General features: G+C 35.8%; 1 long non-coding RNA gene across 1 annotated transcript in view; it reads left to right on the top strand.

The window, feature by feature from the left end:
* Window positions 1–983: 983 nt before the first annotated feature.
* LOC139081701 (uncharacterized) overlaps window positions 984–9,736 on the top strand; it is a 48,340-nt gene continuing 39,587 nt past the window's right edge. Inside the window, exon 1 of the long non-coding RNA XR_011536932.1 lies at window positions 984–1,236. This is a non-coding gene — a long non-coding RNA (uncharacterized lncRNA). The remainder of the gene's footprint in view (window positions 1,237–9,736) is intronic.

Genomic DNA, 9,736 nt, shown 5'->3' with positions numbered 1-9,736 from the left:
ATTGTGTATTTCATACTCAACTGGACTAACCACATTTCAAATGCTCAGTAGTCACACATGACTGGCAGCCATTGTATTGGACAGCACAGAAAGATTGAATTTAGGAGAAAATAGAATGTTTTTAAAATAGTGAGTTTAAGGAACTAAGAACACATTTATGCAAAAATATAAAGCAAATTGTTGGAGGTATAGAACTAAAATGCAAGGAAATACTCAACACTGGATATGGAGATTTGGACAGTCATCTGCTTGAAAAGAAAAAGGCGTGAAAGAGGATAAGACAAGGAATGTTAAGCACCATTTGCCAAAACATGTTACTCAGAGCATCAGTTGCTCAGAAGGCCTATTTTTTTAAAAATGACTAATCAACCACAGCATTTTCACACATTTACAAGACTGGAGAGCACATATGAGCAAGATTTTTCAACTTATAAATAATATCCTGGACATATGAATTTAGCAGCCTCTTATGATAACTCCCTCCATTCAAAGATCTCAGTTTGGGAACATTTATATATTGCTAAAGTCTTTCCAGAGTATTGCTCTTACTCCTTAATTAATTAATTAATGATTTTAAGATAAAAAATAATGAATAAGGAGAATGTAAAGGAATGAGATATCCTGGTAAACAGCAAAAGGGCTACTTGAAATACAACAATAAGAACCCAGACAAGCTGACAACTAGCTGTAAAGCTCCGAGATAAGCAGAGGTTGAAAGTTAATTGTTTACCAAACTCTTATTTGTTCAACCTGGCGTATTGTTACAGACGATATAGAAATTGACCTGTGTTCAGACACGTCACTGCTATAAACCATGTGTTGGATCTCAAGTGTGTGTCAGCTGAGGGACAGTCTTTGCCTGCTCAGAGCTGTGTGTATTCGTGGCATTTACAGGAGGGTGTGTGATAGAAAAAGTAAACACCTGTAGTTCATCATACTGTTTCCTGTTTCTTTCTTGATTCTTCAGAAGGCGATGACTTCTCTTTTCTTTACAGGTACGGATTCTCCTTGAACAAATCCTGATTAAAACTCCAGCTGGAAGATTAGTAAACTTTGGTTAATGAAGTGGTATTGAGAAGCGCCTACATCCTGTAGAGTTGTTGCCTTGTAGAGCTCAGCAAAAATGTTTATTCACGGACAGAGCCTGTCCTGTCCTGACCCCAAGACACTGAAGACTCTGTTTGAATCAGGCCTATGGTTTCTTCCTAGCTACTCTCAGGGACAGGAATGCTTCTGGTAAGTTTGTATAAAATCTTCCTATTTTCTTTGCCTCAAAATGAGACTCTTTTTTGATGAATCCATATTGACTAGTAATATGTTTCATTGCCATTGATATGAAATTCCACTTATTGTTCTTTCCCGGAGATTTTTTTAAATATAAAAGAAAAATGGTTAAAAAGGGGAAGGAGAAATCTCTACTTTATAGAACACCCCCTAAGAATATTTTTCTTCTCCTTTGCTATGATTGGTTTCTTTAGGATAAGTTTTTTTATTTTTTCCAAGTTAGAAGTATACATTTTTATTTAATTCCAAGGTAGTATTCAGGAAATTAAATTAAATCACAAGACCTCACTCAGTTCTCGTGCTTTCCTATGGTTGAAAATATGGTGCCACATTTTGGTGAAAGCAAGAAATAATTTCAGGGGAAATATTGAGGGACATGGTTAAATAATGATTTATTTACTTTTAATTTAGGACTAAAAGTAGATAAATGATAATATTTCTTCCTAAATATTTCTAAAGTCTTTTTGTAATATAAATCTGATGGCATAAATCTTTGACGAACATTATTTTGTTCTACATAGTTAACTAGCCATCCGAGGTAAGGTGTTGTGGGATATGCCTTGAAAATTCATATTGGATCAAACTGATGTTATTGACTTGCCTGCTGTGTCATGTGATAAAATATAGAAAATCCACCCCGTTTCACAGGGCTCCTCTCTGTTGAGACAGAGCAGCAATTACATTATGAACAATTAAAAACAAAAATTCTCTAGGATGCAGTATTTATAATTAATCTGCACAAACACACACATGAAATGCTGTTTTTCATATCTATAAACCCAACCAAGAGTCATTGTATCCAGGACTTTAGCAGCAAAGAATTTTTGTTCCCAACTTTTTATTATAAAAATTTTCAAACATACAGAAAAATTGAAATAATTATGCTATGAGCACCCAAACACTTGCCACGTAAATTCTACAATTAACATTTTGCTACATTGGTTTCTTCATATGGTGTCCAATATCCATCCATCTATCCATCCACCAATCAATACTCTGATGATGCATTTTAAAGTTTCAGACCTCAGTAGACTTTATACTTAGGTATACACCTCACTAACTAGAGTTCACTACTTGTTTAACTTTTCCTTGAGGTAAAATGCATGTACAGTAAAAAGGACAAATCTTTAGTGTACCATTTGGTGGGTTTTGATAAGTATATATCTGTGTAATCCAGACCCCTCTCAAGATGCAGAACACCCCCATCATTCCAGATCTAGAAAGTTTCCTCAATCCCCTGCCCAGTCAGTCCCTGCTCCCCTACCAGAGGCAAACACTCTTCTTCTCCATTATACAGTACGTATGTATGATTTCTTTTAGGTTCACTCATGTTTTTGTGTGTATCAGTAAGTCATTCCTTTTTTATTGGTGAGTAGTATTCCAATAATATTCCATTGTAGGAATATACCACAGTTTGTTTATCCATTCTCTTAGTGATGGACACTTGAGATTTATCAAGTTTTTGGCTATTCTGAATAAGCCTGCTATGAACATTCTTATACCAATCTTTCTCTAGACATATGTTTTCATCCTTTTGTGTAAATAGCTAGGAGTAGAATTGCTGGGTTGTAATGCAGTAATCATTTTACTTTTATAAGACATTACCAGAGCCTTTTACAAAGTGATTATATCATTCTATCATCCTCACTAACATTGTATGAGAATTTCTGTTACTCCAGATCCTTGCCAATTTTAAGTTGTCAGCCCTTTTAATTTTTATACTTCTGGTGGTTGGGTAATGCTATCTAATTGTGGTTTATTTCACTGACCTGATGAATAACATTGCTGAGCATCTTCCCATGGGTTTATTGGTCATTTGTATATCTTCCTTTGTTAAATATCTATTCAAATATTTGGCCCATTTAAAAAAAATTTGATTGTCTTTTTATTATAGAGTTGGGAGTTTTTGTAAACATATCTTGAGGCTGTGAGTTCTTTGTCAAATATATATTTTGCAAATATTTTCTCCCAGTCTGTCACTTGCCCATTCATTTTCTTAAAGGTGTAGTTTGATGTGCATTAGTTTTAAATTTTGATAAAGTCTAATTACCTAATTTTTTGTATGGTTATTAATTTCTGTGTGCTATCTAAAAAAGTTTTTTTTTCAATCCCCAAGTTAGAAAGATACTCTCATGTGTTTTTTTTCTTGAAGCCTTATCATTTTAGCTTTTACATTCAGTTCTGAGACTATGTTGAATTTACTTTTTGTGTATGGTGTGAAGCAAGAGTGGATTTCTTTTTTCATATGGATATCTAGTTGTTCTACTATTGTGTTTTTCAAAAGAAAACATTTTCTTTTCTCAACTGGATTTCTTTGGAGTTTTGTAGAAAATAAAATGTCCATAAAGGGTAGATCTTAATTTTGGACTCTCTATTGAGTTCCATTAATCTATTTGTCTCTTCTTATGCAAATGCCATATTGTTTTGATTACTGTAGCTTTATAGTGAGTCTTAAAGTCAAGTAATATGAGTCCTCCAACTCTACTCTTCCTTTTCAAAAGTTTTTGGATAAACTACTTCTTCTGCATTTGCATAGAAAGTTTAGAATCAGCTTGTCAATTTCTACAAAAGAGCATGGTAAGATTATGAATATGAGTATCTTGAATTTATAGGTTAATTTAGGAATAAGCTTAACAATATCGAGTCTTCCAATCCATAAAAATGATGTATCTCTCAGTTTATTTAGCTCTTAGCTGATTTCTCTAGCAAGTGTTTTATCGTTTTTTTGTTTGTTTGGTGAGGAAGACTGGCCCTGAGCTAATGTCTGTTGCCAATCTTCCTCTTTTTTTTTTTAAAGATTCTATTTTTTTCCTTTTTCTCCCCAAAGACCCTGGTACATAGTTGTATATTCTTAGTTGTGGGTCCTTCTAGTTGTGGCATGTGGGACACTGCCTCAGCATGGCCTGATGAGCAGTGCCATGTCCGCGCCCAGGATTCGAACCAATGAAACGCTGCGCCGCCTGCAGCAGAGCGCACAAACTTAACCACTCGGCAATGGGGCCAGCCCCGCCAATCTTCCTCTTTTTGCTTCAGGAAGATTGTCCCTGAGGTAACATCTGTGCCAATCTTCCTCTCTTTTTTGTATGTGGGATGCTACCATAGCATGGTTTGATGAGTAGTATGTAGGTCTGCACCTGGGATCTGAACCTGCGAACCCTGGGTCACCAAAGTGGAGCACGTGAACTTAACCACTACATCACCAGGCTGGCCCCTATTTTGTAGTTTTAAATGTAGAATCTTGGTCATCTTTTGTTCATTTATTTGTAAGTTTTTAAATTCTAATTTAAATGGAATTTTTATATTTTATTTATTTTTATTATATATTTATACAATTGATTTTTGTCTATTGACCTTGTGTTCTGAGGTCTTGATGAATTCTAATAATTACCTTATAGAATCCTAAGGATTTTCTTTTCTTTTTTATTTGTCCTTTTTCTCCCCAAAGCCCCCCAGTACATAGTTGTGTATATTTTAGTTGTGGGTCCTTCTAGTTGTGGTACATGGGACGCTGCCTCAGCATGGCCTGAATCACGTTGGCGCCCAGGATTCGAACAGGTGAAAACCTGGGCCGCCAAAGCAGAGTGCGAGAACTTAACCAGTTGGCCACAGGGCCAGCCCAGGATTTTCTACCTAAATCATCATGTCATCTGCAAATTGGGATAGTTATACTTCTTTTGTTATGAACTTTGAGCTTTTTCACTTTTATTTCTCACCTTATTGCACTGGCTGGAGCCACCAGTATACCATTGAGGAGAAGTGGTTGGAGTGGATATTACTGCTTAGAGGAAAAGCATTCAATATTTCACCTTTAAGTATGATGTTAACTGTAGTTTTTTCAGAGATTCTCTTTACCAGATTGAGAAAAGGTCCCTTCTCTTTCAATTTCCTAGGAATTTTTTGTATTGTGAATGGTGTTCAATTTTGTCAAATGCTTTTTCTGCCTCTATTTAAATGATTATATGGTTTTTCTTCTTTATTCTGTTAATATAGGAAATTACATTGGTTGAATGTAGACTATTAAACCAACCTTAAGATAAGCCAGATAAACACTACTTGGTCATTCTATTGTCCTTTTATGTATACGACTAGATTTTATTTACCAATACTTTGTTAGGATTTTTGTGTTTATATTCATTAGGAACATTACTCTGCAATTTTCTTTTGTTGTTTTTTTCATAATGTCTGTCAGACGTTTGTGTATCACAATTAATGCAGGCCTCATAAAATGATTGGGAATTATTTGCTCTGCCTTTATTTTCTGAAAGACTTTATGTAAGACCAGTGTTCTTTTTTCCTTAAATCTTTGCTAGAATGCACTCATCTTGTGAGAGCCTATCATAATCTTCCTATGGATAAGGAGATCGGTTATGATAGCTGTCACTTTAAGAGGTCCTACAATGGGTCAGTTACTATATTAGGTGTATCATATATGTTAATTCACTTAATCATCACAACAACCCTGTGAGGTAGATATTATTATTTTTATGTCAAAAATGCAGAAACTATATCAGAAAGTGGCAGGGGTGGAGTAAAGTATACCTCTATAGCTTAAGCTCTTTCCATTTTACTGTAATATCAAATTCATTTTTATTCACTTAATCAAAGATATTCCCACTGTTGAGGAATCATTCCAACAGCCAAATTTATATCAAACCCATAAGACCTCCTTTCATCCGTCCATTCATTTGATAATATTGATAAATATAATTGAGCACCTACTATATGCCAGGTACTACTGCAGGCACTGTTGTAGGCTCATCGAACAAAACAAGCAAAAATCCTTGCTCTTGTGATGCTTAAATTCTGTTATCATACTAAACAAAAAAGATAAATAAGAAAATAATTGTAAGATGATAAATGCTTTGCAAAATTAACATGAAGCAGGGTAAGGAGATTGGAGGTTTTCAAATATAAATAGGACAGTAAGAGTAAATCATATTGAGAAGGTAATACATTCAAACAAAGACTTGCAGGAGGTAAGCATTCAGCTCTCTGGAGGAAAAGCATTCCAGGCAAAGAGAACAGCCAGTACAAAGGTCCTAAGATGGAAGCATGCCTAGGGTGATGGAGCAAAAGCCAGGAGGCCCTTGTACCTAGAATGGAGTCAGTGAGAGGCGAGAAGGAGGAGAGAAGGCCAGAGACACAATGGGAGCCAGATCATCTAACGTCTTCTAACAGATCATTATAAGGATGTTAGCTTTTACTCTGAGTGGAATGGGAAGTTATAATAGAGTTTTGAGCAGATAAGTGATGTAGTATGACTTAAAGTTTTTAAATGCGTCTTAAGAATAGACTTAAGAAAAGCAGGGGAAGAAGCGGAGACATCAGATAAGAGGCTATTTCATTAAAACTTGTAAGAACTAAGAGTTCCTCAAGTCAAGGTGGTTGCAATAGAAGTGGTGGGATTCTGAATATATTTTGAGGATAAAGCCATCAGGATTTCTTGATGGAAGAGGATATGGAATGTGAAAGAAAGAGAAAAGAAGAGGATAATCAAGGATTTTGTGCTGAGCAATCAGAAGAATGGAGTTGCTGCCAAATGAGAAGGGAAGGACTATGAATGGAGAAATTAGGGGGTAAGATAAAGCAGGAACTCAGTTTTGAACACATTAAGTTCGAGAAATGGTATATAACCATCCAATGATGCTTGAGATCATTGTCTAATGAATCTCTTAAGTTCCTTGCAGCTTAGAAATGTTATTACAAATTTTTTAAAAACAGAATTTCCCAGCTGATAAGTTTTTATTGCTATTCTAAGCCAAAGGGTTAAAGTGCCTTGGTTACCTTTCTGCCCATTTAGAGACTTATCATATTTCCATATAGAATATTTGAGTGCCAACTCTTCATTTAAAAAACACAGGGTTTACTAATAATTGATCTTCATGACATAGTATAACTTTATCACAGAAACATTCTATGACTATTACTAATACAAAGAAGAAAACTAAAAATTTCGTTTTAAGAGTTCCATATAACGAATATTTTTCTTGAATTGATTTCTATTCCTCATATAATCATCTTATCTTTATTATTAAGCCATTATGCTTATCATAAAAAAATTATTTACAAACTGCTCTTGAACCATAACAGGGCTTGTCTTGTAATTTTGCCAAGGTAGTTACAAAGATAGACGCAATTTCTGCCCTTTGGAATCTAGCAATCTAGAAATTACAGTGTTGACTTACACAATAAAAGAAGCCGTGGTGGATTACTTATGCCTATAACTGACTATGTAGTTGCAAAGAGTTAGGCCAGGAAGATTCTATCATCCAGCAGCGCTGTCAACCACCACCTCGGTTATGCCTGAGATGCAGCAGGTAATCTCCACCCTGGACATCAGAGTCAGTGTAATGAAGTATCTGATGCTTTGTCTTGGCTCCCACTTCGAGCGCTCTGGCCAGCTCAGCCAGAGTTAACAAAAGGGAAGAGAACATGCAAGAGAGCCACCCCGCCCCACCACACCCCACCCCACCATCCCCAACACTCACACAGCGTGTACTCTGCACAGTCCAGCAGTCATGAAATGGGAAACCATCTTTACCTTTAAACAGAAACTTTGCAATGTTCAGCTTATGATTGGGAGGTGACTATAAATATGTCTGCCTTAAAATGACAACAAACATGAGCAAAAACAAAGTCGCCCCTACAAAGTTTTAGGGAGTTCAAAGACTGGAGGTACGCCAAACATCAACCTGGAATCGCAGGCATCGGAAGGATCAATATAATGTCCTAAATAAAAGCTTCTCCCATTTTAACAAATATCCAGTGCAACCAAAATGATTGAAAATATTCAACAGCACCTAATCAGAGCCCACAATACTGCCATAAAACAAAATATAAAACATTTGCTTATAGTAGTGCCCAGTTCGTCTAAACCCCATCAGGTTGAAGAGCATTGGAGCTGCTCAGTTGTGGTGGATGTATGTGATTCTGTCTAGAAGAGTGAAACACTTTGAAGAACAAGCAAAGAGGAAAATCTAAAGATACCTACATTCATGCTCTCCTTGGGCAAAAATAGAGCTCAAATGGCCCTGACTTAAAAAGATGTTGGAGATCTATTATTTTTCAATCACAAAGGGATTCTGATTGTTTTTGCTTAGGGGATGAATAGCTAGCTAGAGACAAAAAGAGTCAAGAAACAAATGAAAGTTAATATTCTTAGCAGGAATTTGAGTTAAACACTGCATATACACCCTTAGGAGGAGGAAAAAAAGCCTTAGAAAATCTACACCTTAGGGAATTGCAAATTTTGCAGTGCTTCTTTGAGAAGTATAAAACCCACAGCCTAAAGAATTCACCGAGAATATCAAAATAAACACACAAACCCTTCCATGATTTTTTTCCCCATTTTTCTTTATTTTCCAAAATTATCCAACAAATGTTATGACTTGTAAAACCCCCAAAAAATCAATAAATGTTATTTTTAAATCACCCTTTAGAAACCCAGAAAGTGATATGAAATAAATTGAGAACCAGTAAATACACCAGGAGGGATTAGAATAATCGCTTTAAAAATAATTATGTAGCTAAAACCTGAGAATTTTTAAAGATAGGAACAAACGGAGACACAGATTAAAATTAAAGGAATTATTTTTTATGAAGAACAGATCTGCAAAGGCAAATTAAACCTAAGAATTTCAGGAAGGGGGATAAGTCTCAATAACTAATTTACTGAGCACCCATCAAACATAAGCACAATTCAAAGTGCTTTATCTCATGCAATCCTCCCTAAAACTCCAAAAAGTGGGCTCCTAAATTAACAGATTAAGAAGAGTCACAGTATGTTTGGCTTGTTCTTATGGAACAGATGACTTTGTTCCAAGCAGTGTTTTCACCAAAGACTTAAATGCAGGCATTGAACTTGTGGGTGACATAAAGCTGAAAGAATCTGCAAATATGTAGGATGATAAGAGAAGGATCCAAAAAGTCTTAGGCAGGTAGGATGGATGAGCTGAATCCAATAATATGAAATTTAGTGGGTAAAAATAGTAAGGACCCAGCAACCAACTATAAAAGTGTTAAATAGAAGAACCATGATTTGACAATTTGGTAGTAATACAAAAGAAAAAAGACGTAGGGGGTTTAGTCTGACAGTAAGTATAATATTTTTAAAAATTAGACCCAACTGGCAACAAGATCATTGGCAAAAGAGGACAGCTAAAATGCGGCGGACGCTGCTGCCCTGTTGGACCCCAGGCCACCTAGTCCAAAACATTGTCTTCAGCGTGGGTGCTCCACTTAAGAAGGATTTGGAAGCAAAGGAGAGAAATCACAAGGGAAAAGGGATGCAGGTCTATGTCATATGAGGAATGTTGTTTAAACAAAAGAAAAGAAGTGCAAGCCACATATTATAAATTCATTGTGTTCAAATATTTGAGGAGGCCTCACATGAAAGAGGAACTTGCTGGTTCCGCATTCAGGAACTGAATGGTAGTGGCTACAAGGAGAAGGA

This window comes from Equus przewalskii, chromosome 2 (genome assembly GCF_037783145.1).
Source record: "Equus przewalskii isolate Varuska chromosome 2, EquPr2, whole genome shotgun sequence".
NCBI classification, from domain to species: Eukaryota; Metazoa; Chordata; class Mammalia; order Perissodactyla; family Equidae; genus Equus; species Equus przewalskii.
Note: the sequence above shows the minus strand (reverse complement) of the source record. Positions and strands in the feature narration are given on the sequence as shown.